Consider the following 25,909-nt stretch of genomic DNA (forward strand, 5'->3'; position numbering starts at 1 on the left):
TTAATAAATTAGTAGTAATAATAATAATAATAATAATAATAATAATAATTTGTCAAAATACATATATAAATCAAAAATGCCATTAATTTCTATTCATTTTCCTCTAACAGATCCTTCAAACAACCTTGTCATTTCTCCAGGTTCCACATATTTGTACGAAATTGCAGATTTATTTGAAAGATTTAGCATTCTAGATTGTAACCATATCAATTTTAATCAGTAAATAATCGAAGTTGAATAACCCGATTTCATTCTGTTGACGTTTCTAACTCGAACATTTGATGTTTCAAAATATCATCTTCAGGATAAATGTGATAAAATACTTTTTGTGTATTTATCCTAAAGATTATTATCATTTATTTACCACCTTTTTAAGTTAAGTTTTTGAAGGATAACTCCTCAAAATTTTTAAATGTGATCATTTATCAATGAATTATAAACTAGTCAGTAGTGTTTCTACTATATTAATCTAACAAACTGGTTGTGTCTTAAGTAATACATGAAAACTTATCTTGACTGATAATCTGCATAAATCAGGATGATTTATTTTACAAATTAACATATTTTTAAGTTTTTATTTGTAAGATTACACAAGCGAATTACAATGTCTGCCACACACAACCTTAAAGGGCAATTAAATGCAATCAATTATAAATAACTTCAGTTACTATATTGGTTATATTACAGCTTTAAGTTTCTGTGAAAGAATTTAATATTGCTGGTTAAAAGGTTAATTTTCCATCAAATTTAACATTAAACGTAAACTATTGCAGTTATTATTAATTACAATTAATTGTTATTTGTTCTAAGCAATAACTTATCTTGACTGACTCACACAGTTAAACAAACATTAAAGTTTATTTAGCACTCTGCCTAACTTTTTTTACGTTTACAAGTTTCTTGTCCTAATTGTGTTGACTTGGCAGCAGAAATGTTAATAGCATTGTTGTTATTGGATACATTGTGGATGTAAAGCCAATTTTAGGTGCAAATGCTTATCTTGTTTACATTCTGTAATGTCTATGTATGATAAAATTATTCTGAGGAAGCTGAAAAATTAAATTTATCAAAAATTGATAATTTCAAAAGGTTTCTCAAATCAAACTGCTACATATAATGGAACACAATGGGACCTGGCACATGCTGGAAAGACTACCCATGTAAAATTTCCAAGGTCTCCGACCTGGACTTTTACTTGGGACTCTGGAGCAACAGGCCAATACCTTTACTGTCTCACTCATCTGGCAATCTATTATTGATTTTGACAAACTGGAAACTCATACTCTCCTTTCCCAATATGTTAAAGATGTGCATAACAAAACAAATGCAGTTATACACAAGCAGCGGCGGCCTTATCCATTGCGAGGCTCTGGGCGGCAGATCTTTGCGAGGCCCTTGTCCTTTGTGCAAAGTATGTGAATTGAAATAGTAGGCACTTATTAATATTAATATATACTGTACTATAAATTAAATTTATTTTATTGTTATAACTAATAGCCAAGGATAAAATAAAAAGTTTTAAATATCAACTTTTTTCTACTTGGTTGTTGCGCGAGGCCCCTCCAAGAGCGAGGCCCCGGGCGATTGCCCTGCTCGCCACCCCCTAAGGCCGCCACTGTCAGCGACTGCCTTCAATTAAACCCGACAGACGTTTGCCTTCAATCCTTATCGGCCTATTTTAATGAATACAAAAATACCTACAACTATTAAATCAATCTAACTTTTTTCTCATCTCTCATTTTATCTGCCAACGGTCGACAAACAGTTTATTCATCCACTTATTTTCGACGTTGCTCATTCACAAAGTCCTGAATCACCAACGACTCCACACCCTCTTGTGCATTCTCCTATAATCCCTCGACATCTGTAGTGATTTTGTCAAACGTTTCTTCTAGACCTTTAAAGTTCTTCAACTCTAGATTTCCATCTGTTTCTCCAACCAACTCCACTCACATACGTGAAAAACAACTACACGGGGCCATTGTTGCCACGCTAATTTGCTTGCTATCGGTAGATTCCTTAGGCAATTTTCGGTATATTTCGGTAGTTTTCGGTAAATCGACTTTTTGTGGCAGAAAGGAGGTTGCACATAAACAATAACATTCTTTTTCGTCATTTATTTTATTATAAACTATAAAACAAAAAACTAACACAGAACACTTACGTAAAAAAATAATAATTTACTAATTAAATAGTACATTTTGTCTTATTTTTCTAACAAAATATTACCTTTTATTTTTCGGACATTAATAATAATTATTATTATTCAATATTTTCCGTTTGTATGTTTTTTAACACACTGTTTGTTATTTTTGAAATTAAATTATCTTTTACAGGAAAATCGTAACAGTAATTTTTTCCAATTAATTGTTTAGTAAGAAGTAAGCCAGTGATTGTTTCAAGCTCAGTTTATTTTTTTGTTTCGTATTTAACAGATTTACTTACGAAAATATTCTTTCTACATTAGCTGAAGAATGGGGCAGACACAAGATATTCTCAACAAAACGAGATAGAGTCTTTGCAATAAAGTCTCATACAATATATAAGAAATGAAGGTACAAAGAAATGTTTTATTGAGAATTTTTAGATACATTTAAAAAAAAAATTCTTTCTTGAATTATCGTAAACCTTTCGGTAGATTTGGTGCTTCAATTCGGTAGACGTGGTAACAATGCACGGGGCGAAATAGCCAACATAACTAACGCCTAACTTCACCGCCAGAGGGTGGCAAGCAAGTGCGTAATCGAGGGCGACGTGTGTTATCATTTACTTGTTTACAGGTATGTTGGCGATATTGCAATGTTTATTTGATGATAATTCGTCGTCTAATGGAAGGGAATATCAATAACGAAATAATAATGCAAAAATTAAAAGTGAATATTTGTCGATTGACAAAATGAAATCATTGGTTGTGTTTTAGTTCAGCTGCTGGAGGTCGTAGTTTCGCTTTCGCTTTCGTGACGTTAAACAAGACACTAAAAATAAGTGTCTTGTTTAACGTCATTGATAAAATTTAAATCTGAAAAAAATGCAAGAATTTTAAAATTCTTAAAATGCCTAATAATCTACTATATTGTAGCTGTGTTCAGAAATTGAACATGCATGGAAATAAAAGATAAATAAATGGAAAAATTATCCTCCTGTAAGTAAACTTTTGTATTAGGTTTCTGTTACCGGTTTTTGTAGACTTTAAAGAATTAAAAGCTAGTGGCTTTCTTTCTTTAGTAACATATCACACAAGGAACAGTTTCCTTTAATAAAAACTACATAAACAACTGTTCCTTGTGTGATATGTTACTAAAAAAAGAAAGCCACTAGCTTAAAATTTTGTATATTTGAAACTTTATATTTAATCTATGAATAATTTGCTAAAACTACTTTGTCTTCTTTTGTAATCTGTCATTGAATTCCTTGATAAAAAGTTGCACATGGTTTGCATAGTTAATTTTGATTAATGTTACTTGTGGTGAATAAAATAGTGGTGCTTCCAGTCACCATTTTCAATGTGATTTGAGTCTGCGTAGTAACCGATACAGGTCTGCGATGTGCTAGTTACAATAATTCAAATTGGGATTTTTTTCTAAATATAATAATGTGGTTTTAAATTAAATTCTTAAAATTACTTACATTATTGATCCTTTTTTTTCCATTTTTTGACATTTTATCCCAACCGAACTTGACTCTGTCGTTGACAACTATCACCATATGTAATTTTTAAAATAATAACATTTCTGAAAAAGAAATTACCAGTTGGAATTTTGGAACAAGTACAACAGAAGAAGAATGGTCAGATGATAAAACAGTATTGGCACTCTTGTGCTTGACAAGGGCATTTGGTGGAAAGTATAAAGAAAAAATTGAAAGAGAAAAAAGTGACATGATAGTTATACCATAAGGAATAACTGGTATTTTACAACCTCATTATGTATCAATCAACAGTCACTTAAAGTGCACTTATGGTAGTTGTATCGTGTAAATAGAGGCACAATTTTTTTTGTAAAGAACATCCAGCAGATAATTGAAGAAATCATCATTGTATCAACTGTGCCACTAAATTGTATCTGCATGGCCATTAATACTCTTAGAAATAGTACAAAAAAGTTTTTAAAAAGCAGCAATTTCTAATGAACTGGATGAAAGTGAAGATAAATCTATATGGTTTAATAATGATTCATATGACTGTGATTATGATGTCAGTGATGACTGACAACAATTAGTAATCAGTGTTTGTAAATATTTTAATAAATATATTTATAAAAATATTATTGATAGTGTGCAGTCCATGAAGCTGTGGAAGTGCCGCTTTCTTTGTATTTTCTAAAATATAAATACATATTGTGCAATTATTTTTATACTTTAATGTACTTTGAATTACTTAAAATTTATATTTGATTATAATCACATTATATATTTGATTACAAATTTCTATATATGTGAAAAACAATGATAAGATTGCTATTGTACATTTGAATATACAGTAGAGCGTCTATTATCCGAATCAATTGGGGACTAGAGTTGTTCGGAAGATCGATGTTTCGGATAACCGATTATATACGAAAAAATATATTAATTTATACCATCTTGACATTTTTCTGCGTTGCGTGTCGCTTCACATTGAATTTTCGTCGATGTTAAGCCTAACGAAGACTATTGTATCGTTAAAAATTATTTTTTTATTTTGTACAAATAAAATAAATATATTGAAAAATATAAAAGCAATAAAAAATTATACTTCAGAAGTTAATTTAGTATCAAAAACGTAAAATATTTGAGTAGCCCAAGACATAGCCAAAGATTGCAGCGCCACAGCACTGGCGAAAATTTAAATTTGCCGACTGGAATTCTTTCGGATGATTGGCTTTCGGATAATCGACGTTCTACTGTAAATTCATATATAGTATGCATATTTCCAATGGAAGCAGTTATTGAATACAGGACAGTTTTCATGGCGAAAATATTTGAATCATGTAAAGCAGCTATGTAAAGTATTGGCTTGTAAACAAGTTGTAAATAGAGAGGGAACAAAAGAAACATCAATCTCGCTAAGAGATGTAAAGAGTTGGCTTGTAAACAAGGTTGTAAACAGAGAGGGAACAAAAGAAATGCCAATCTCGCTAATTGGATCCACGTATGGTCCGGTGATGACCACTTGCCAGGTGGTGAACTACTGGATGTAAACAAGTGGGTCAGAATATCGGCAGACATAAGTGTAGGCTTTATTATCATCTGATAGAAGCAGACCTGGGTGAAAGCTGTTCATGCAAGGAAGGTTTATGATTAGTCGGAAGTTTTCGCCCAGGAAATCTTTAAATTGCGGAGCGAGGAGGAGAGAAGGGCAAGAGACTGGATACACAATAGTCTGTGGCTTTTGGGAAGCCTGCTAAGCTTAGAGAGAGCATACTCCTCTGGTAAACATCTCAGGTACAGGTAAGTGCAGTGACTGGATGAACTGTGCAGTTGAGCCACTCCATCGGCTGACCTAGACCTCTCAAGAACCTAATTGTTCCCTACGTCAAATTACACCACATTCCGTGTTTAATGTGTTTTCTAACTGGTATAGTGTATGTATTTTTGTAAGTAAACTGTACATTACAGACTATCTTGAGTGTGGAGGTGTTCTTCCAACGAACCTGGATCACATTTAATTGAGTTGTGATAAACACAGAAAACCAACTCAAGATGGAGTTAGTAAGGAAACTTCACTAGCCAGATTACAGGATTTGCTTTACAGAGCACCAACCTCAAGCAGTTTAGCTGGTGGATGTTACAAAGTACTTATAATGCTTCCAATGATTCCATCCATTAGCCACTTGTAGTGAGCTATTTGACTAAGTGCATTGTTTTAAGATTTAAAAAGTAAAGAAGATTTTATGTTATTTTTATGTATGTTTCTTTACAAAGATATATTTAATTATAAGTTCTTTTTAATTATAATTATATTGACAGATTTTCAGACATAAAATCTTTAGAACTTTTATTGCTTTTAGATGTTAATATTAATTTTTACAGTACCATCTATGAGTGCATCTGTTGAGTGCAGTTTTTCACCCATTGAGCAAATTGATACATTTGCAAGGAACACTCAGAGGAAAGATTGTCGTCACTGGCATTGCTTTCAATTGAAAAAAAGTTTTTAAATACTTTGATGGAATCAATGACAAGTGATTTTTATGATAAAGTAATTAATGACTTTATGGGAAAAAAATTGCTGAATAAAGTTAGTTTATAAAAGTTAATAAAAACAAGTTCTTCTATCTTTGTTTCATGTCAGTTATCTATCTATTTTAGAATTAAAATAAACAAATTGTTTATTTTTGTCATTTTCAATATTTGTTTAAAATTTTTACGGAAACACAGTTTCCCTATCATCAAATGTCATCACATACCACTGCAGCATACAGTTTAGAAATTATCAATTCAAGCATTAAAATATTGCTTTTTCTGTTTCACTTCTGTTAACAAATCATTGTAGATATATGTAAACAACCAGTCAAATATTCTATAATAATAACGTTATTATTCAGACTATATATAGTTTGGTTATCTATAAATAATTTATATAAAATAGATTGAAACTAAAAAGAATGTTTTATGACTAATTTTCTTTGACCAGTAGTAATAGTAGTAGTATAATTTTATTCAAAATATATTAAGCTTTTAAACAGAATTTTGCAATAAGTTTTGCTTGTTTTAATAGTTAATTGATCCATTAATGTTCTTTTGTTTAAATTTTCATTTTTTGTGATCTGATGATAATACCAATTTAGTATCAAATATCTGGGAAAGTTGTACAGTGTGAATCAACTTTTAACTTGTGATTGGAATTTAAAATTAGCATATAATCCATACTGGCTTTCAAATTATATTTGAAATACAGATAACTTTTGGGCTATCCCTGAAATTATAATAGTTTCATCTCTTTGGAAAAATCAAATTAACAAAACTATAACTTTTTGCCAATCTGAAACCATGTTGCTATACTTTTTGTTGTTTAAGCACTATAAAGTGCAATTAATCGACCACTAGGCATCCTTTCATCCTTTTATTTTTTATTTAGTTGATATGCGTTGTTTACACATTTCGTGCTCTATGTTGCCCCTCTTCAGCCAACTAATTTTTTAAAATGAGCTAGGAATAATAATCTGTACTGGTTTATACACCTACTCTGTAAAATATGTTTAAACATCAATTATAGTTGGTTCCAAAAGATAGCTATTTGGTAGGTATGTTTGTAAATTAATTGTATTGTTTTTGTCAATTTAATGTCATGTAATAATTGTGTATATTTTTAAAGATTAGTTGGCTGAGGAGGAGCAACATAGAGCCCGAAACGTGTAAACAATGCGTATCAACTAAATAAACAATAAAAGGATGAGAGGATAAGGATGCCTAGTGGTAGATTAATTGCACTTTATAGTGCTTAAACAACAATAAATAAATATATATATATTTGTTATATATTTATAACAAAAATTTGTATACAGTAGACCCCCTATAACACGGGTTCATATAACACGGATTCGTAAAACATGGTGAAAAAATTGCGATCGTGTTCATATAACGTGCTAAAAGACTCATATAAAGTTTTGTACAATGATGTACTTTTGGCAAATCTCCTTCACTTTAATTATGTGAACAATAGTTTATGGACATCCTGACATTGAAGAAAGGAAAAAGTTTTCAAAAATTGACATCAATCTATTCTAAACCAATGAAAATTCAAAAATTTATGACTTTATATTCTTATTTTATAGTACAAAAAATTCAGATTTCATTCATTAAATGCAAGTAGTTTAAAAAAATAAAATTGAAAATAGAAAATAATCAATAAAAATTGCCCTAAGTGATAAAATTTGCAATTAAATAACACACAAAAATTACAAAAATAATTTTCCTGTTATGATAAGAATAAACTAAATTAACTTTTGTTGCTTGAAAACTTGGCAATTGAAGATGATTTTTTTTTTATTTCGGACCAAAAACTTTTCTGATACATCAGCATTTTCTACATTATCTTGTGTGCTTCATTTTTTTCCAATAATGGCATATCTTTCATTAATCAAAATTTTTTACTTTGTGAATTGACATATAGAAACAGTGATATTTTGAAAAACTCAAAAATCGCATTGTTTTATTTAATCTCAAAATTCATGATTCACCATACCATTTATCCTGCTGTGGTCTTTGTATGCTATCAACACCAACAAAAAATTTTCACCTAAATAATGAAATTCCTCAACTATCAATATCTCAGTTTCTTAAAATTTAAGCTTTTGGGCTATTCTATGATTCTTAAATTTTTTGTTACTATAATTTGGAACTAAAAGCAGGCGATATTGTCTTTTTGTAAAATTATAAACCAAAATTTTGGTTATATTTCACTTATATTTAGATTTAAACCAATTTTAATAAGATATTATATTAGAGCTGATATTAAAAAAGAAATTTTTTCTTTTAGGATGCCAATTCAGTCAATTCCACTATTGCCAATTCTAGTAGGAGTTGCTGCTGTTGTTGTTATAGTAACAATTTACAAAAATTGTAAGTTTGTTTTATTCTGTTTTTCTTAAGATAAATTTCTTATATATGAAATTTTCGTTTGTATAAACAATTTGTAAAATAGTTTTTGTATCATAATAGTTTGTTTTGAAAGTATTAAAATGCAATACAATAAGGTACACACTGAAATAAATGAATAGAAGTAAGCTTTCAAAAGAACACGTAACTAAGAACAGCCTAAAAACCAGCAAAATTGTCCTCACTTGTAAAGCAAACATTTTCATCCATTTTAAATAAACATCCTCAGGCTAAAGATCAAAATAGAACAGCACAATTTTCAAGCAATCTTCATATGTATCATTTCCCACCGATTGGTGGAGGTGAGTCAAATAACTATGGTAGAAGAGCACTATTTTTTCCCTGGCTGGTGTTTAGATTATTGTGTTAGGTTTTCTTACTTTATTAACCAGCATTTAGCAGTCATTCATTAAAAAACTGTTTTTCATATTTTAATAAAAAAAAAAAATGATGATATTGAATTTAAAAACAAATATATTTATGGACTTTTCAATGATAATACATAACCATCATCTTCAGTGAAAACCAGAAAAAATGGAAAAGAACAAATATAGTTTAGTTTATGTTCTAAATTTAAAATTTTAAAAATCATTTAAACATAGAACAACAAAACGTTTTGAATATATTGTGATAGAATATAAAATAACATTCTTTTAAAAGTATTAGAAATTATGATGATGATATTGAACTGAATTATAAATTAGTTATTATTACAGTATTGTTGTTTTATGAAGTATTGTATAAAACTCAGTTGTGTTATAAAATTTTAATTAATTATAAAATAAGAAGGTAAAAACTGATCACCCACTGTATTTGTGCAGAAGGTATTATTATTTCATGACCAATAATTTGAGAAACGCTGTGGTAGACCACTGGGGAATCCTAAATTAAAATTCTTAATAACTAATAATTTTGCAGTTTTTACCTTCTTATTTTATAATTAATTAAAATTTTATAACACAACTGAGTTTTATACAATACTTCATAAAATAACAATACTGTAATAATATCGATTATCGATTTACCAAAGGTTTTTATGGGAATTTGATTAATTCGTTCCAGAGACTCCAAAAAATAAAAAATATATACTTTTTTACTACGTTTATTTATATGTAATAGTAAAAATACATATATATGCAGTCTTGCATTTTTATTAGTCACTTTTTTTCATTTGTGGGGGTTAAAGAATCTGTCCAATGTTGATTGCTTTTCTCTTTTCTTCAGGATTTTTCGAAAGTAATTAATAGTATTGTAATTGTAAAGATCCTCAATCCCATTAACCTTATTCTGGTTTGGATGCCACTTGGATGATCATTGTTCTGACATCTCCCACTTCTTCAAAAGATCTTTAATAACATATGTCGACATTGGACCTCTTTTCTCTTCCTTTTTCAAAAGAAAACACATCTTGCTGAGTTTCTTGGTATTCTTTATTTGCAAGTTCTTGGAGTTCTTCTATCATCAGATCAGATTCAGGTTCCATTATGCACTCTAAAATGCTCTTTATTTCTTTCATAGCTAAGATTGTGCCTACTGTAGACCTGTTCAAGCCATACTGCTTAGCAACATCAGACATCTTGTGCCCACTTTCTACCTTGGCTGTTAATTCTTTGGTTTCTATGGTGAGCACAGTTCTTGACACTCCTCTTTTTAGGCTCCATAATATTATCAGTTTCTTCTTTAAATAAAAAGTTCAGAAAAGCACTTACAAAAATTCAGAGAATAGAAATCTACTAGCTCACAAAAAATTATTTAAATGCAAGGCCCGGATGGAATTCGAAATTTGGTATTAAAACTTTAACAAATATCTGATGTCAGTTAAATTTTCACCTTTCTTAAATAAACCCTGATGCAAAACTTAACAAGTGCCTGTTCGACAGTCTCGCGAAGACTATAAAAAATTATTTGTCAGAAAGGTAAACAAAAAGCTGGAATTACAAGGGAGAGTTTAAAAATTCGGAGGAATACTATCCGATCAGTATCAGGTTGAATATCGATGTTGACATCTCCCGCTTTCCGAAAGGTTTCGAATTGTCTATTCGGAGAAAGAGCCTACACAGCTAATATCTCCATATAAAACCATGTAGAAGAAGAAAGTTTCGAATTGTTACCTGAAGACAAGGGAAAATTAATTGGTATTCGTTATTTTCCGTTGCTTCTTTTTATGTTTGTTCAGTAAAGTGTTCGTTGTCCGATCATAAAAATCTTTTGCGAAAGTGTTCGTTATCTAATTTGTTCGCTATCTGAACTGTTCGTTAACCGATCACCCACTGTACTTATAATACTTGTATTACTGAAATAATTTTTAAAAACTAGGAACAATAGATATATCTGTTAAGTACTGAAAATTTTTAACTTTTTTATAATTATTATTATTATTATTATTTTCTTATCTTCTTACAGTCNAAGCTTTCTTTTTAGTTTACAGCAGTATTTATTACACAAAATTTAAGTAAAGCTTAACATGCCGATCTTGCCCCGGTCTCCCCTAATTCGATCCAAAAGGATTTTTACACTAAGAAAAAATAAGGGTTTTTTAATATGTGAAAATAGACTAATTCGTTAATTAATGATTACATTATTGTAAATTAAACTAACAAAATTTGAATTAATGAATAGGACGTATTGTATTATGAATTATAAGGACGTATTGTGATGACATGATAACAATTCATTTGTGTCATTCAAGGTAGAGACGCATATTAATTAAGAGAACTTTAAACATACGATTTTTAAAAAATTTTAATAAATATTCATGCAATAACTTGACAGAATTATATTACATTTCTCATAACATCTAAATTGTCAAGTAATTAATAATATAAAAACGAGTTGATGACACAACGAACTTCCTGTCGCTCGCCAAAGTCACTTCGAATGACGTCAATCGTACATCGACACGTCTTTCCGTCATGAAAAAAAAGTAGAAACACCAGCACTGGGAATCGATAAATCGTTACGAAACTTTTGTTGTGAATATTAGGAACAAGGGACAAGCAAGATGAAGCAAGCAGGAGGTTGGGCAGCTTCCTTCAGGGTGTTTGAGCAAAACGAGAAGAACGAGCGAAGGTTGAGAGAAACTCGGGGACCTCCTCCGAGTGGGTTAAACAAAGGAAGCGAAGCAAATGGAGTTGGACTGCCCTGGTGCCCTGGGAGGGAGATTGAACGAAGAAATCAAAGCGAGGAAGGCTGGGCGATGAGTGAAGGGAGAAAGCGAGCTGAGATTGGGTTGAGTGAAACGTCGAAATAAGCGAGAGCGAAGGGTTGGTCCCTACGCAAATTTGAGTAAAAGAAGCATGTGAGGTTGAGCCGATCACTTACAAATTCTATTAATTACAAATCCGTCGATTTTTAAATAATATATCAAACTTTTATCGAATAAATCGAATTGCTCAGACCTATAGCTACGGGACTATGATGTAGTTAAGCTTTCTCAGCTAAGTCAGTAGTTCCCACAAGCAGTATAATACTGTATATGCTTTTGTTTTCATCGCGTAAACTTACACTAAACTTAAGCTACTGTTACCTATTTCTACACTTAAACTGTAGCTAATAGGGGTCTAGAAAAGAAAAATACCGGTCATAATTTATTTGGTTTGCCTTTCTACCCCTTAATGATTTATTCCTCGCTACAGGACTGGAACTGTGTATTATGTATGAAGAAGTTGGCATACAAATATATTGAATATTGTACTATTTTAACATATTATTTTATTGTGACATCGTCACAAAATAATATTCAATATATTTGTAATTTTTAATCAAATTTTTAATTTAAAATATATATTCTCCACCTCAAATTAGTAGTGACTTATACATCGTACTTTTCCTGTTAGCAATAGAGTCGTGTCGGTCATCTATCTAACTCCTTTCAGGAAAAGATTTTCGAATTGAAATCACATGACTTTTGGTTTACAACGGAAGTTTATACATCGTAGCCTCCTGCACCCAAACTTTCCATATCTGGTCTCAATTTTTATCTATCTAATTCCTTTCTTGAGATTAAGGAAGGACAGACAGACAATGAAGAATTTATACAAATAAGAATAGTATTTCCACAACAATCTCAATCTCTAAGAATTACAGATATTTATGCAGGCTATAATTATGAAAAAGGCTATGCTAATCTACTAAAAAAATGTAGGTTTATACAGTACAGTATTTTCATCTATCTTCATATAGTATTTTCATCTATTTTCATATAGTAGTTCTCAAGTACTTCGAAGAAAATTCTGCGATTAATTACTTTTTAAAAGTTTTATTTTAAATTTAAAGCGTTCCATTTATTTTGTACAAAAATAATAATAATAATAATCGAATATTTTCAGCCTGATTGAACTTTTTAAATAAAAATTTAAATTGTATATTAATTTAATTATTTTAATTTCAAAATTCATTATCACTAAACATTCAAGGATTTAGAAATGGTTTCATTCGGCATCAAAAGATATTGATTTTTCAAAAATTATGTAACTTAAATAGAATACGTTCCTTTTATCTTCAATATCAATCTATTCAATTAGTACAGAAGTTTCAGAAATTCGTATTTGACCGCATTGAGAATGCTTTCGAATTAAAATGTTTTCGGAATTATTATATTATTTACACTTAAAATTAATTTATTGATTTAATTAACGTCATATACTAAGACATAACAGGCTATATTTACGCTCATTACAAGATAATTAATTAATTATTTAAAATATTTAAAATTTAAATTGGCCTAATTTTATTATTTACACTCATTATAAAATTTTTCAAATAGAATTTATTTCTTAAATTCTTAATTCTTGTATACAGTATTTATGACAGAACTAAATAAAATTCACTAGGATAAATGAGGGTTAAATGGGGAACATGTGTAATTACTGTATAAACGAAAAAGTAGCGCCAAGTATTAATATATCGTGTTAGATGAAAGCCAATACTTTCTATATGTACTGTTTACAGGCAATTGCTGTAAAAATAAGTGGAAAATGTTTTCTGTTTTGACTATCAGAACGTTTTACATATGTTTATGTTTGTTGTAACTTCAAAAATCTTACGATTAGCGGATGACTTTTACTTTTGCATACAATACTTTAAAAGCTTGAATAATGAGTCTAGACTGTAAGTGATTAAAAATAACAGAGTAGATTCTGGTAGAGGGATCATTCATATGCTGTTCAACAACTAACCCACAGTCCATTGGTGAGAATTGATTTAGAAGAAAGTTATATTTTGTTTTCGAAATCTGTTTTGACAGGGGCGTGCCGTGACATTTGATGATAGGGAAGCTGTGTTTCTATAAGAAGCCGACATCCAGGGGCAATCAGTTAATTCTTTCTTTAAATGTATTTTTAATAGATTATTTATCTGACGTACTTAATAAACAAGTTCATTATAATTACCTCTGTTATTAGATCCAATATATTCCATATGCCCTCTAAATNTTTTGAAACAATCTGTTTTATTTACAGTTGTCAGTCTTTCATTTTTTAACAGTTAAATTTTAATAATAAAAACTGAAATTGAAATAAGTTATTTGTCACAAATCAAAATTAGTTTGAATTGTTCTTAAAATAGAAATGTATTCTAGGTTATATTTAGACAGCGGACATATAGGCCCTTAAAACTGGTGTTTTAGGCACTTAAAATAAGCTCTTAAATTGCGTCATTTAGGCTTTATAAACAAAAAATAGGCATTCAAAATTTGTGCAATGAATAATTAACGTACTTATCAGGACGATGAATTTTTTATTTAATGTATGTATTCCAAACAAAAATGCACGTATTCAGAATGATGCAAACACAAAAGTAGACAAACAATTATCTTTACATTTTTTATTCGCTCTGTTTCCCATAGTTAGCTTCATAATATATTACAAGTACTTTTTCCAAATTTTCAATAGAAAAGTTGCAACATTTGTCACTGAGAATTAATTTATATGCAGAGAAAGAGTATATAATCCGTTATCTTCAACCTTAGAAGAAGATGAACTGGGAATTCACTTTTGCTCTTCTTTCTTGCCAAAATATCAGCCACAATAAACAAGCACTTTAATCCGAGTCTCTTTTGAAGCACTGCTTTCAACTTTTTCTTCACTTTTTTTGCAGTAGTGCCTGGTGCATCACAAAGTTTCTGGTTTGCTCTGTTGAGGAGATCAATTTGTTCATATATAGGTTTCCCACTACTTTCAAGTGCAGTAATAGTATCTTCAATGAATGTGAAATAACACTTGATGTACAACAACTTGTTCTGAACATAAATGTCATTCAAAATTTTTTTGGCTTTAGTTACACAAACTGTATTGTCTGCTAAAGTGGTCAGAAGTTTTTTGATATTGAAGAAATGTTCACTGTAGTAGTTAGTGCAAAATCTTAGCCATGTATATGCTAAGGGAAAAATAGGCATTTGCCTAAAATCCACTGTCTAAAAATGACAAATAAGGCATCTCTAACACTATATTTATTAAATAAAAGTATTTATTTTAAAATATTTCATATAGTTTTAATTTTATTACTATAAAATTGCATCAGGGGGTGTAATTTATTTCCGTTATTATTGCATTCTNTACTTCAGAAGTTAATTTAGTATCAAAAACGTAAAATATTTGAGTAGCCCAAGACATAGCCAAAGATTGCAGCGCCACAGCACTGGCGAAAATTTAAATTTGCCGACTGGAATTCTTTCGGATGATTGGCTTTCGGATAATCGACGTTCTACTGTAAATTCATATATAGTATGCATATTTCCAATGGAAGCAGTTATTGAATACAGGACAGTTTTCATGGCGAAAATATTTGAATCATGTAAAGCAGCTATGTAAAGTATTGGCTTGTAAACAAGTTGTAAATAGAGAGGGAACAAAAGAAACATCAATCTCGCTAAGAGATGTAAAGAGTTGGCTTGTAAACAAGGTTGTAAACAGAGAGGGAACAAAAGAAATGCCAATCTCGCTAATTGGATCCACGTATGGTCCGGTGATGACCACTTGCCAGGTGGTGAACTACTGGATGTAAACAAGTGGGTCAGAATATCGGCAGACATAAGTGTAGGCTTTATTATCATCTGATAGAAGCAGACCTGGGTGAAAGCTGTTCATGCAAGGAAGGTTTATGATTAGTCGGAAGTTTTCGCCCAGGAAATCTTTAAATTGCGGAGCGAGGAGGAGAGAAGGGCAAGAGACTGGATACACAATAGTCTGTGGCTTTTGGGAAGCCTGCTAAGCTTAGAGAGAGCATACTCCTCTGGTAAACATCTCAGGTACAGGTAAGTGCAGTGACTGGATGAACTGTGCAGTTGAGCCACTCCATCGGCTGACCTAGACCTCTCAAGAACCTAATTGTTCCCTACGTCAAATTACACCACATTCCGTGTTTAATGTGTTTTCTAACTGGTATAGTGTATGTATTTTTGTAAGTAAACTGTACATTACAGACTATCTTGAGTGTGGAGGTGTTCTTCCAACGAACCTGGATCACATTTAATTGAGTTGTGATAAACACAGAAAACCAACTCAAGATGGAGTTAGTAAGGAAACTTCACTAGCCAGATTACAGGATTTGCTTTACAGAGCACCAACCTCAAGCAGTTTAGCTGGTGGATGTTACAAAGTACTTATAATGCTTCCAATGATTCCATCCATTAGCCACTTGTAGTGAGCTATTTGACTAAGTGCATTGTTTTAAGATTTAAAAAGTAAAGAAGATTTTATGTTATTTTTATGTATGTTTCTTTACAAAGATATATTTAATTATAAGTTCTTTTTAATTATAATTATATTGACAGATTTTCAGACATAAAATCTTTAGAACTTTTATTGCTTTTAGATGTTAATATTAATTTTTACAGTACCATCTATGAGTGCATCTGTTGAGTGCAGTTTTTCACCCATTGAGCAAATTGATACATTTGCAAGGAACACTCAGAGGAAAGATTGTCGTCACTGGCATTGCTTTCAATTGAAAAAAAGTTTTTAAATACTTTGATGGAATCAATGACAAGTGATTTTTATGATAAAGTAATTAATGACTTTATGGGAAAAAAATTGCTGAATAAAGTTAGTTTATAAAAGTTAATAAAAACAAGTTCTTCTATCTTTGTTTCATGTCAGTTATCTATCTATTTTAGAATTAAAATAAACAAATTGTTTATTTTTGTCATTTTCAATATTTGTTTAAAATTTTTACGGAAACACAGTTTCCCTATCATCAAATGTCATCACATACCACTGCAGCATACAGTTTAGAAATTATCAATTCAAGCATTAAAATATTGCTTTTTCTGTTTCACTTCTGTTAACAAATCATTGTAGATATATGTAAACAACCAGTCAAATATTCTATAATAATAACGTTATTATTCAGACTATATATAGTTTGGTTATCTATAAATAATTTATATAAAATAGATTGAAACTAAAAAGAATGTTTTATGACTAATTTTCTTTGACCAGTAGTAATAGTAGTAGTATAATTTTATTCAAAATATATTAAGCTTTTAAACAGAATTTTGCAATAAGTTTTGCTTGTTTTAATAGTTAATTGATCCATTAATGTTCTTTTGTTTAAATTTTCATTTTTTGTGATCTGATGATAATACCAATTTAGTATCAAATATCTGGGAAAGTTGTACAGTGTGAATCAACTTTTAACTTGTGATTGGAATTTAAAATTAGCATATAATCCATACTGGCTTTCAAATTATATTTGAAATACAGATAACTTTTGGGCTATCCCTGAAATTATAATAGTTTCATCTCTTTGGAAAAATCAAATTAACAAAACTATAACTTTTTGCCAATCTGAAACCATGTTGCTATACTTTTTGTTGTTTAAGCACTATAAAGTGCAATTAATCGACCACTAGGCATCCTTTCATCCTTTTATTTTTTATTTAGTTGATATGCGTTGTTTACACATTTCGTGCTCTATGTTGCCCCTCTTCAGCCAACTAATTTTTTAAAATGAGCTAGGAATAATAATCTGTACTGGTTTATACACCTACTCTGTAAAATATGTTTAAACATCAATTATAGTTGGTTCCAAAAGATAGCTATTTGGTAGGTATGTTTGTAAATTAATTGTATTGTTTTTGTCAATTTAATGTCATGTAATAATTGTGTATATTTTTAAAGATTAGTTGGCTGAGGAGGAGCAACATAGAGCCCGAAACGTGTAAACAATGCGTATCAACTAAATAAACAATAAAAGGATGAGAGGATAAGGATGCCTAGTGGTAGATTAATTGCACTTTATAGTGCTTAAACAACAATAAATAAATATATATATATTTGTTATATATTTATAACAAAAATTTGTATACAGTAGACCCCCTATAACACGGGTTCATATAACACGGATTCGTAAAACATGGTGAAAAAATTGCGATCGTGTTCATATAACGTGCTAAAAGACTCATATAAAGTTTTGTACAATGATGTACTTTTGGCAAATCTCCTTCACTTTAATTATGTGAACAATAGTTTATGGACATCCTGACATTGAAGAAAGGAAAAAGTTTTCAAAAATTGACATCAATCTATTCTAAACCAATGAAAATTCAAAAATTTATGACTTTATATTCTTATTTTATAGTACAAAAAATTCAGATTTCATTCATTAAATGCAAGTAGTTTAAAAAAATAAAATTGAAAATAGAAAATAATCAATAAAAATTGCCCTAAGTGATAAAATTTGCAATTAAATAACACACAAAAATTACAAAAATAATTTTCCTGTTATGATAAGAATAAACTAAATTAACTTTTGTTGCTTGAAAACTTGGCAATTGAAGATGATTTTTTTTTTATTTCGGACCAAAAACTTTTCTGATACATCAGCATTTTCTACATTATCTTGTGTGCTTCATTTTTTTCCAATAATGGCATATCTTTCATTAATCAAAATTTTTTACTTTGTGAATTGACATATAGAAACAGTGATATTTTGAAAAACTCAAAAATCGCATTGTTTTATTTAATCTCAAAATTCATGATTCACCATACCATTTATCCTGCTGTGGTCTTTGTATGCTATCAACACCAACAAAAAATTTTCACCTAAATAATGAAATTCCTCAACTATCAATATCTCAGTTTCTTAAAATTTAAGCTTTTGGGCTATTCTATGATTCTTAAATTTTTTGTTACTATAATTTGGAACTAAAAGCAGGCGATATTGTCTTTTTGTAAAATTATAAACCAAAATTTTGGTTATATTTCACTTATATTTAGATTTAAACCAATTTTAATAAGATATTATATTAGAGCTGATATTAAAAAAGAAATTTTTTCTTTTAGGATGCCAATTCAGTCAATTCCACTATTGCCAATTCTAGTAGGAGTTGCTGCTGTTGTTGTTATAGTAACAATTTACAAAAATTGTAAGTTTGTTTTATTCTGTTTTTCTTAAGATAAATTTCTTATATATGAAATTTTCGTTTGTATAAACAATTTGTAAAATAGTTTTTGTATCATAATAGTTTGTTTTGAAAGTATTAAAATGCAATACAATAAGGTACACACTGAAATAAATGAATAGAAGTAAGCTTTCAAAAGAACACGTAACTAAGAACAGCCTAAAAACCAGCAAAATTGTCCTCACTTGTAAAGCAAACATTTTCATCCATTTTAAATAAACATCCTCAGGCTAAAGATCAAAATAGAACAGCACAATTTTCAAGCAATCTTCATATGTATCATTTCCCACCGATTGGTGGAGGTGAGTCAAATAACTATGGTAGAAGAGCACTATTTTTTCCCTGGCTGGTGTTTAGATTATTGTGTTAGGTTTTCTTACTTTATTAACCAGCATTTAGCAGTCATTCATTAAAAAACTGTTTTTCATATTTTAATAAAAAAAAAAAATGATGATATTGAATTTAAAAACAAATATATTTATGGACTTTTCAATGATAATACATAACCATCATCTTCAGTGAAAACCAGAAAAAATGGAAAAGAACAAATATAGTTTAGTTTATGTTCTAAATTTAAAATTTTAAAAATCATTTAAACATAGAACAACAAAACGTTTTGAATATATTGTGATAGAATATAAAATAACATTCTTTTAAAAGTATTAGAAATTATGATGATGATATTGAACTGAATTATAAATTAGTTATTATTACAGTATTGTTGTTTTATGAAGTATTGTATAAAACTCAGTTGTGTTATAAAATTTTAATTAATTATAAAATAAGAAGGTAAAAACTGCAAAATTATTAGTTATTAAGAATTTTAATTTAGGATTCCCCAGTGGTCTACCACAGCGTTTCTCAAATTATTGGTCATGAAATAATAATACCTTCTGCACAAATACAGTGGGTGATCAGTTTTTACCTTCTTATTTTATAATTAATTAAAATTTTATAACACAACTGAGTTTTATACAATACTTCATAAAACAACAATACTGTAATAATAACTAATTTATAATTCAGTTCAATATCATCATCANTTGTTGTTCTATTTTTTGAAATGTTCTAATTTACCTGACGATGATCCATTGATTGGATTGAAAACGTTTGTGTTAAGAATAAATCTCTCAGCGAGTGAACAGGTGTTGATTTAGTTATAGTTTATTATTTTCTGCTGAGCACGCTTTGGGTTGTTGATATTTTATTGTAGGAACAATTTTTCGAATAAAGTTGTCCTATTGTTAGATGGTAGTTGGAAAAAAAATCTGGAACATTGGGCAACCCTCCAATCCTGGATGATGAAACTGGTCAAAGAAGGTATTTCACACAAAGGGATTACAAGTCCAGGTATGGTAAATGGATGGTTGGCTTAAGGAGGATTAAAAACAGTGATTCCTATGGAATAAAAATTCTGTTCATTTAAATAGTTTGATAACTTATAGGTTGTCATCTGGAGGGGTAATCACAATTAAAACATTACATTAAATGTTTTAATTGTGTTAATTTAATATTTTAAAATTATGTAATTATTAATGCAATTTGTTACATAATCAACTGAGTTACAATGTAACTCAGTTGATTATGTAACTAATTGCATTGATAATATAATTTCATTATACAAGTATCCCTTGTGTAATACAGTAGTTACATTCCAAAAAAGTGCTGTTATGCAAATCCATGCTATATGAAACAAAGGACTAATGCAAAACATAGAACATTCCAGAAGTTAGCAAAAGTATACAATTCTTTTTTGTTACTAAGAGAAATAGGTTTGTTCAGTTGAGTATCAAGCAAATTTTTCCAGAATTTGTGTTCAAGTATCAAGATACTGCCATATTTCATTTGTCATTTTTACATATGATTCTTACCTACAGTTAAAAAAAATGTTTAATAACACTTACCTAAACATGTTTAAACAAACTTTACTAAATATGAAGATTGATCTATGGGGGGGGAAAACAAAACAGTGACAGTCATACTGGCTATTCTGAAAGCAATGACGACGACACTTGGTTGATAGGAAAGTTAGTGCAATTGTTTTTTTCATTTTCCTATCAGTTTTCATTAAAGTAAACTTGATGAAAGACACAAAACAAATTGAAACTTTGAATATTTTGATGATATGAAACCGTGCTTTGCAATTTGTTTATGCTTCTAACACAATAAAGTGCTATAAATTAAGACACTTGGCAGATTTTCTCATCTTTATTTAGTTGATAAATTTAATTGCAGATCTCAATATTTTAAAGTTTAGATAATCCCTATCACGTGTTGGGATATTTTCAGCAATCGACTTTGGCAAAGAAAGTGTCTTTAGAGGTTTCCATTCTTTTAGGTGTGTTCTTAGATATTGTAAATCAATTAGTTTTTTCTATCTCACTTTGAATATTCTAAAATCTGTGGCAACTTGAGACAACACACATGCTTACTTGAATAAAAAATATATTGAATAATGAACTTTATGCTTAAAAATTGTGAAATTTTGTACATAGGATTTCCAAAACTGTGTTAGAGCGAAACTATGTTGTAGAAGTACCATGTTGTATGAGGGATACTTGTAATTATAATTTTTCTAATTAACAAGTGTTTTTGATATTCAGAAATTTTTGCAATACTGGGCCTATAATAATCTATTCTATGAGTTACTAAAGACTGTACATTGCTATATACTATAGTACAGTGTTTATCAACCTCTAACGAATCGTCGCCCCCTTCAATGTAGTATTGCCTTCTTCACTTCAAAATTCCGATGCCGAGGGCCAAGGCTAACGCCAAATTCGTACTGCATTGGATAGAGCAGTGACTAGTATAATGTTATTTGTTTAATTATTGTACGATGTAACGAATAAAATAGCTAATTATTTTTAATATAATGTTTTACTATATTGCCTAGAAAATTGTTTTTCGCTCCCCCAAAATATAAATTGTTAGAAATTGCCCCCTCAACATGGAAAAACGCCCACATGGGGGCGATATTGCCCCCATTGAGAAACACTGCTATAGTATATAACAATATTCCACAATATACAATGTAGCAATGTATAAATGGTATTGGTGGAAGTGCCCATTGCACATTTGCAGTTGAGTAGGTGCAAAATTACTTCTGTTCAAATGGTAGATTACTAGCATTACTAAGCATTAGTTAGTTACTATGGTGTTGTAGATTTTATCCAATTCTGTAATAATAACAGTAACGTATTTAAAAAATAACTTATGCTCTCACATGAAAACTTTCTACTTGTGAAATGCATGTTCCATTTGTATTAAAAAATTGACTTAACCAATCATGCATAAACAATGTCTAGCAAGAATTTTGTCTTTCTGTTCACAGGTGAATCAACACTGGTATCTTTCATTCTGCTTTTTGATTGATCATTGGCCAGACTGTACTTTCCATTAAACATATGTACTTCGTCAGATGAATATGTTGAAATAGCTTGAATTTTTCCACTGACATAATAATTATAAGCATGTAAGCTTTCATATGCTTTTAATGACACTTCAGTGTAAATTTCAGGCGATTCAATCAATAAGTACTTTATATAGCTACTTATTATTTTATGTTTCCTATTACAATGATTATCAACACAAACTGTGTGCTGGAAATAGCTGTTAACCTAATGGGTGCTTTACGCGGATTCGCGGTTAATGTGCCAGTCCTGGACTTAAGCATGCACCGAAAGAAATATATACAAAGTTAGTCAAAAAATCCAATATTTAATAATAATACTCCAATAATGACTATGTACAAAATTAGTAACAATCAAACAACAATTTATTCAAAGAAATCAAGAATAAGAATAAACCTGAAAAAACTAAAATCAATCTACTTGCTTACTAACTTACTAAACCTTTGGAACTCAACAAAAATTCAAAGACTTAACCTATATACAACAAGTCTATATATCGTCACCTTAATATACTAGAAACCTTTTTCCTCAATCCTCAAGACTTTCTCCAATTTTCAATCCTCTATTCGAATAACTTCTGATCACCTTGGAACAACCTTAATCACTATCAGAAATAACTTCTAATCACCTTGGAACAACCTCAATCGTTATTGTACACCTCTCGTTCGTTGCTACTAAGCTCACCATGCTTGTTACTAACAGAAGCTTACCTCGATCATCATCTCTTGAGGTACGGGTTTTATACTCTGAGGTGATGTCACAATTCTGTATGAGATCACTCCCCTCATTTACATACTTATCTCTAACATTGAACTTTTCCTCTTTGCCTGGCAGCCTATTTCCCGACAATACTCGCTAACCTTTTACATTAGTCTTTCCGACAATTTTTCGGGATGTTTTACTCTTTAAGGTTTAGCAAGTTCCTTAGTTGCTTGTGGGGTATCCCCCTTTTCTTAGTGCGGACTTGTTTTTTCCTCTCAGGAGCATGAGTTTTTTCCTATGGCGCTTCATCTCGTTGGTGAGTTGGATTTTCTTTCTTCTGTTTTAAGTTTCTAAAGTGAGTAGTGAGGAAGTCTTTGTCCTAACAAAACATAAGCCCCAAACAAAAATAGAATACAAAGCAAAATAAAAAATAACGCTTTGACTTGGTTCCTTACAGCTATAATATATCCCCATATGTAATTTTTGGTAGTGACTCATCTCTAGGATACCATAAAATCTGGAGTCATAAAATAGCATAAAAGGGATCAATGAGAGAAAAACAGTAGGATAAGAATTTAATTTCATGAGGTACAATTTTTTTTCTTCAGTTAGGACCTAGGTAGATCCAGAAAATTAGAAACCTTAAAAATACCTAGTGAAAAAAACAATTTTTAAAAACTAAATTCTTTAATTAATTTTACAGACTTTTTACAGAATTAATAAATACAGAAGTCAATTTTCAAAGTAAGAAAGAAATAAAAAGAATAGAAGTGTAAATAATTTAATCACAAATCACACTGTTGTTAGTCAGCTTATGGAAGAGAAGCTGTTTTGCTCCTAAATGAGCAAAACCATATGTGCAGTGGTCAATTGTTTGTATACAACCAACCAGTGGTGGTCAACCTGGTCCCCATCACCACTAGTGGGTGATTTGAGCTTTTGTGGTGGTCACTAGGGGTTTTGTCCGACGCCAAAGCTACTTTTCATTATCACCGTGCATCTATGATTCACTGATGGAGCAGGTTGTACTGTAACAGTAACCATCACTCAAGTTGTGCTCGTTTTGTGGTTGGGTTAGCATTGCCAGATTTAGTTACTTTTTTCAATTTGACGTAAAAAAAACACTTGGCGCACTGGCAAAAAAATTTCTGTGTATTATAAACATATGCAAAATATAAATAAAAAGATAAATTTAATTACATATTTTTACTAAACCAAAAATTACAAGTACTTTGTAGTTGTGCTAAATTAACTTACGTGGAACCAGTGAGTAGTTAGAAAATTTTACTACCAACAAAGATACAAAAGTGAGCAGTAGGTATAAAAAGGTTGACTGTTGGTCTACACCGTCATGAAATTTATTGACCTCATTTCCTGTAATAATAAATTCAGCAGTATAACCTACTAAAGGTCAGTAAAGCTTCTGTATAGAGCTGGTGATGATAACTTACTGTGTTTATATCCACCTTCTTTATTTTTTACATCATCAAAGAAAATACCTCACTAACTTGGACTTTTGTAAACTCATACTACCTTCACCCTCATTAATCTGAGTTAATGAATGTTTACAGTACTTTCTATTGTAAGTTGAAAGTATGGCATTTCTATGTACAGTACAAGTAAATGGATATATGAATAAGTAATTATAATATTTACATTACAAAAGATTTTTATTTTTAATTTATTAACTAAATACTTTCAAACAAACAAATTATCCTAAGAACATCTTTAGTAGGAAAGCAAGTAATTTTTTTATTGTTGTGGAAAAGGAAAAATATCCTTCATTGTAAGAACAGTTTTTAGAATAAAGTCCTCCTATCATTAGACAGTAGATTGTGCAATAGTGTCATCATTTCACAAGAGATCTTAATTCAGATATGATCTTGATTGTTTTGTTACTTGTCCATAAGGATAAAATTGAATATAATCATATAGCTATATCATATATCAATAAACTTATTATCTGAAATGATGATCTTTAATTCGTAAATTCTAGAAAATAGAAAAATTAAGTTTTATTTTATTACTGATATTTCTCAGTATTGCTTGTTAAGATCATTTGAGAAAAACTAATATATCTTATATTGTGCTGATCCTCTTGGAAATGATCAAATGACATAGGCAAGAAAGATGAATGTCATTTATTGGATAATGTACTGTGCACTGTCAACATTCTGTTCCACTTTTGTTGTTTGATGATTAAAAAATCTAAGATATATGTGGGGAATGTACTGGTGCTTTAACTATCTTTATTTTCAGAATTAGCTCTAAGTATTTACTATAAAGATTGATTCTGCTCCATAGCCAAGATTGGACTGAGCACTAGGGAAAAACTAGCACCTATTAAGGATTCAAACTCATGTTACTTCACATATCAAAATGATATTTGTACTGCTGAACTAATCTCTCTCATAAGTAAGCATAAGTGTAAGACTAAAAAGATAGCTTTTAATATTATTTTAAATGTATTCTTAGTATGTAAATTTTGATTTTTAAAATGCAAATTAACAAATAGTTATAGCATATACAGTATTACCGACTTATAATATCCTGTCTTGCTATTATTTTTGTTTTAAAAAAAAAGTCTTGCAAGAGATAGAGGGGGAACTACATTGTTATAAATAATTCTCTGCATTTATTATTTCTGATTAAATAGATAACAATTTATTAAATTAATTAATAACTTTTAATTTTGTCAAAAAAATAAATTCAGAATATTATTAGTAAGTTTGTTTAAAAATAATTCATTTAAGACTTATTAGTATNTTTTTTTGGAGCTTTTACCAGACAATTTAACAATTGATTCGAAAGTGTA

General features: G+C 29.8%; 1 long non-coding RNA gene across 1 annotated transcript in view; it reads left to right on the forward strand.

Moving 5' to 3' along the window:
- The first annotated feature begins 2,829 nt into the window (after window positions 1–2,829).
- Window positions 2,830–25,909, forward strand: part of LOC111635933 — a 33,518-nt gene continuing 10,438 nt past the window's right edge. Inside the window, exons 1-2 of the long non-coding RNA XR_002758461.1 lie at window positions 2,830–3,142; window positions 18,861–18,943. This is a non-coding gene — a long non-coding RNA (uncharacterized LOC111635933). The remainder of the gene's footprint in view (window positions 3,143–18,860; window positions 18,944–25,909) is intronic.

This window comes from Centruroides sculpturatus, unplaced genomic scaffold, assembly GCF_000671375.1.
Source record: "Centruroides sculpturatus isolate CEXI.00-Female unplaced genomic scaffold, Cexi_2.0 scaffold793, whole genome shotgun sequence".
NCBI classification, from domain to species: domain Eukaryota; kingdom Metazoa; phylum Arthropoda; class Arachnida; order Scorpiones; family Buthidae; genus Centruroides; species Centruroides sculpturatus.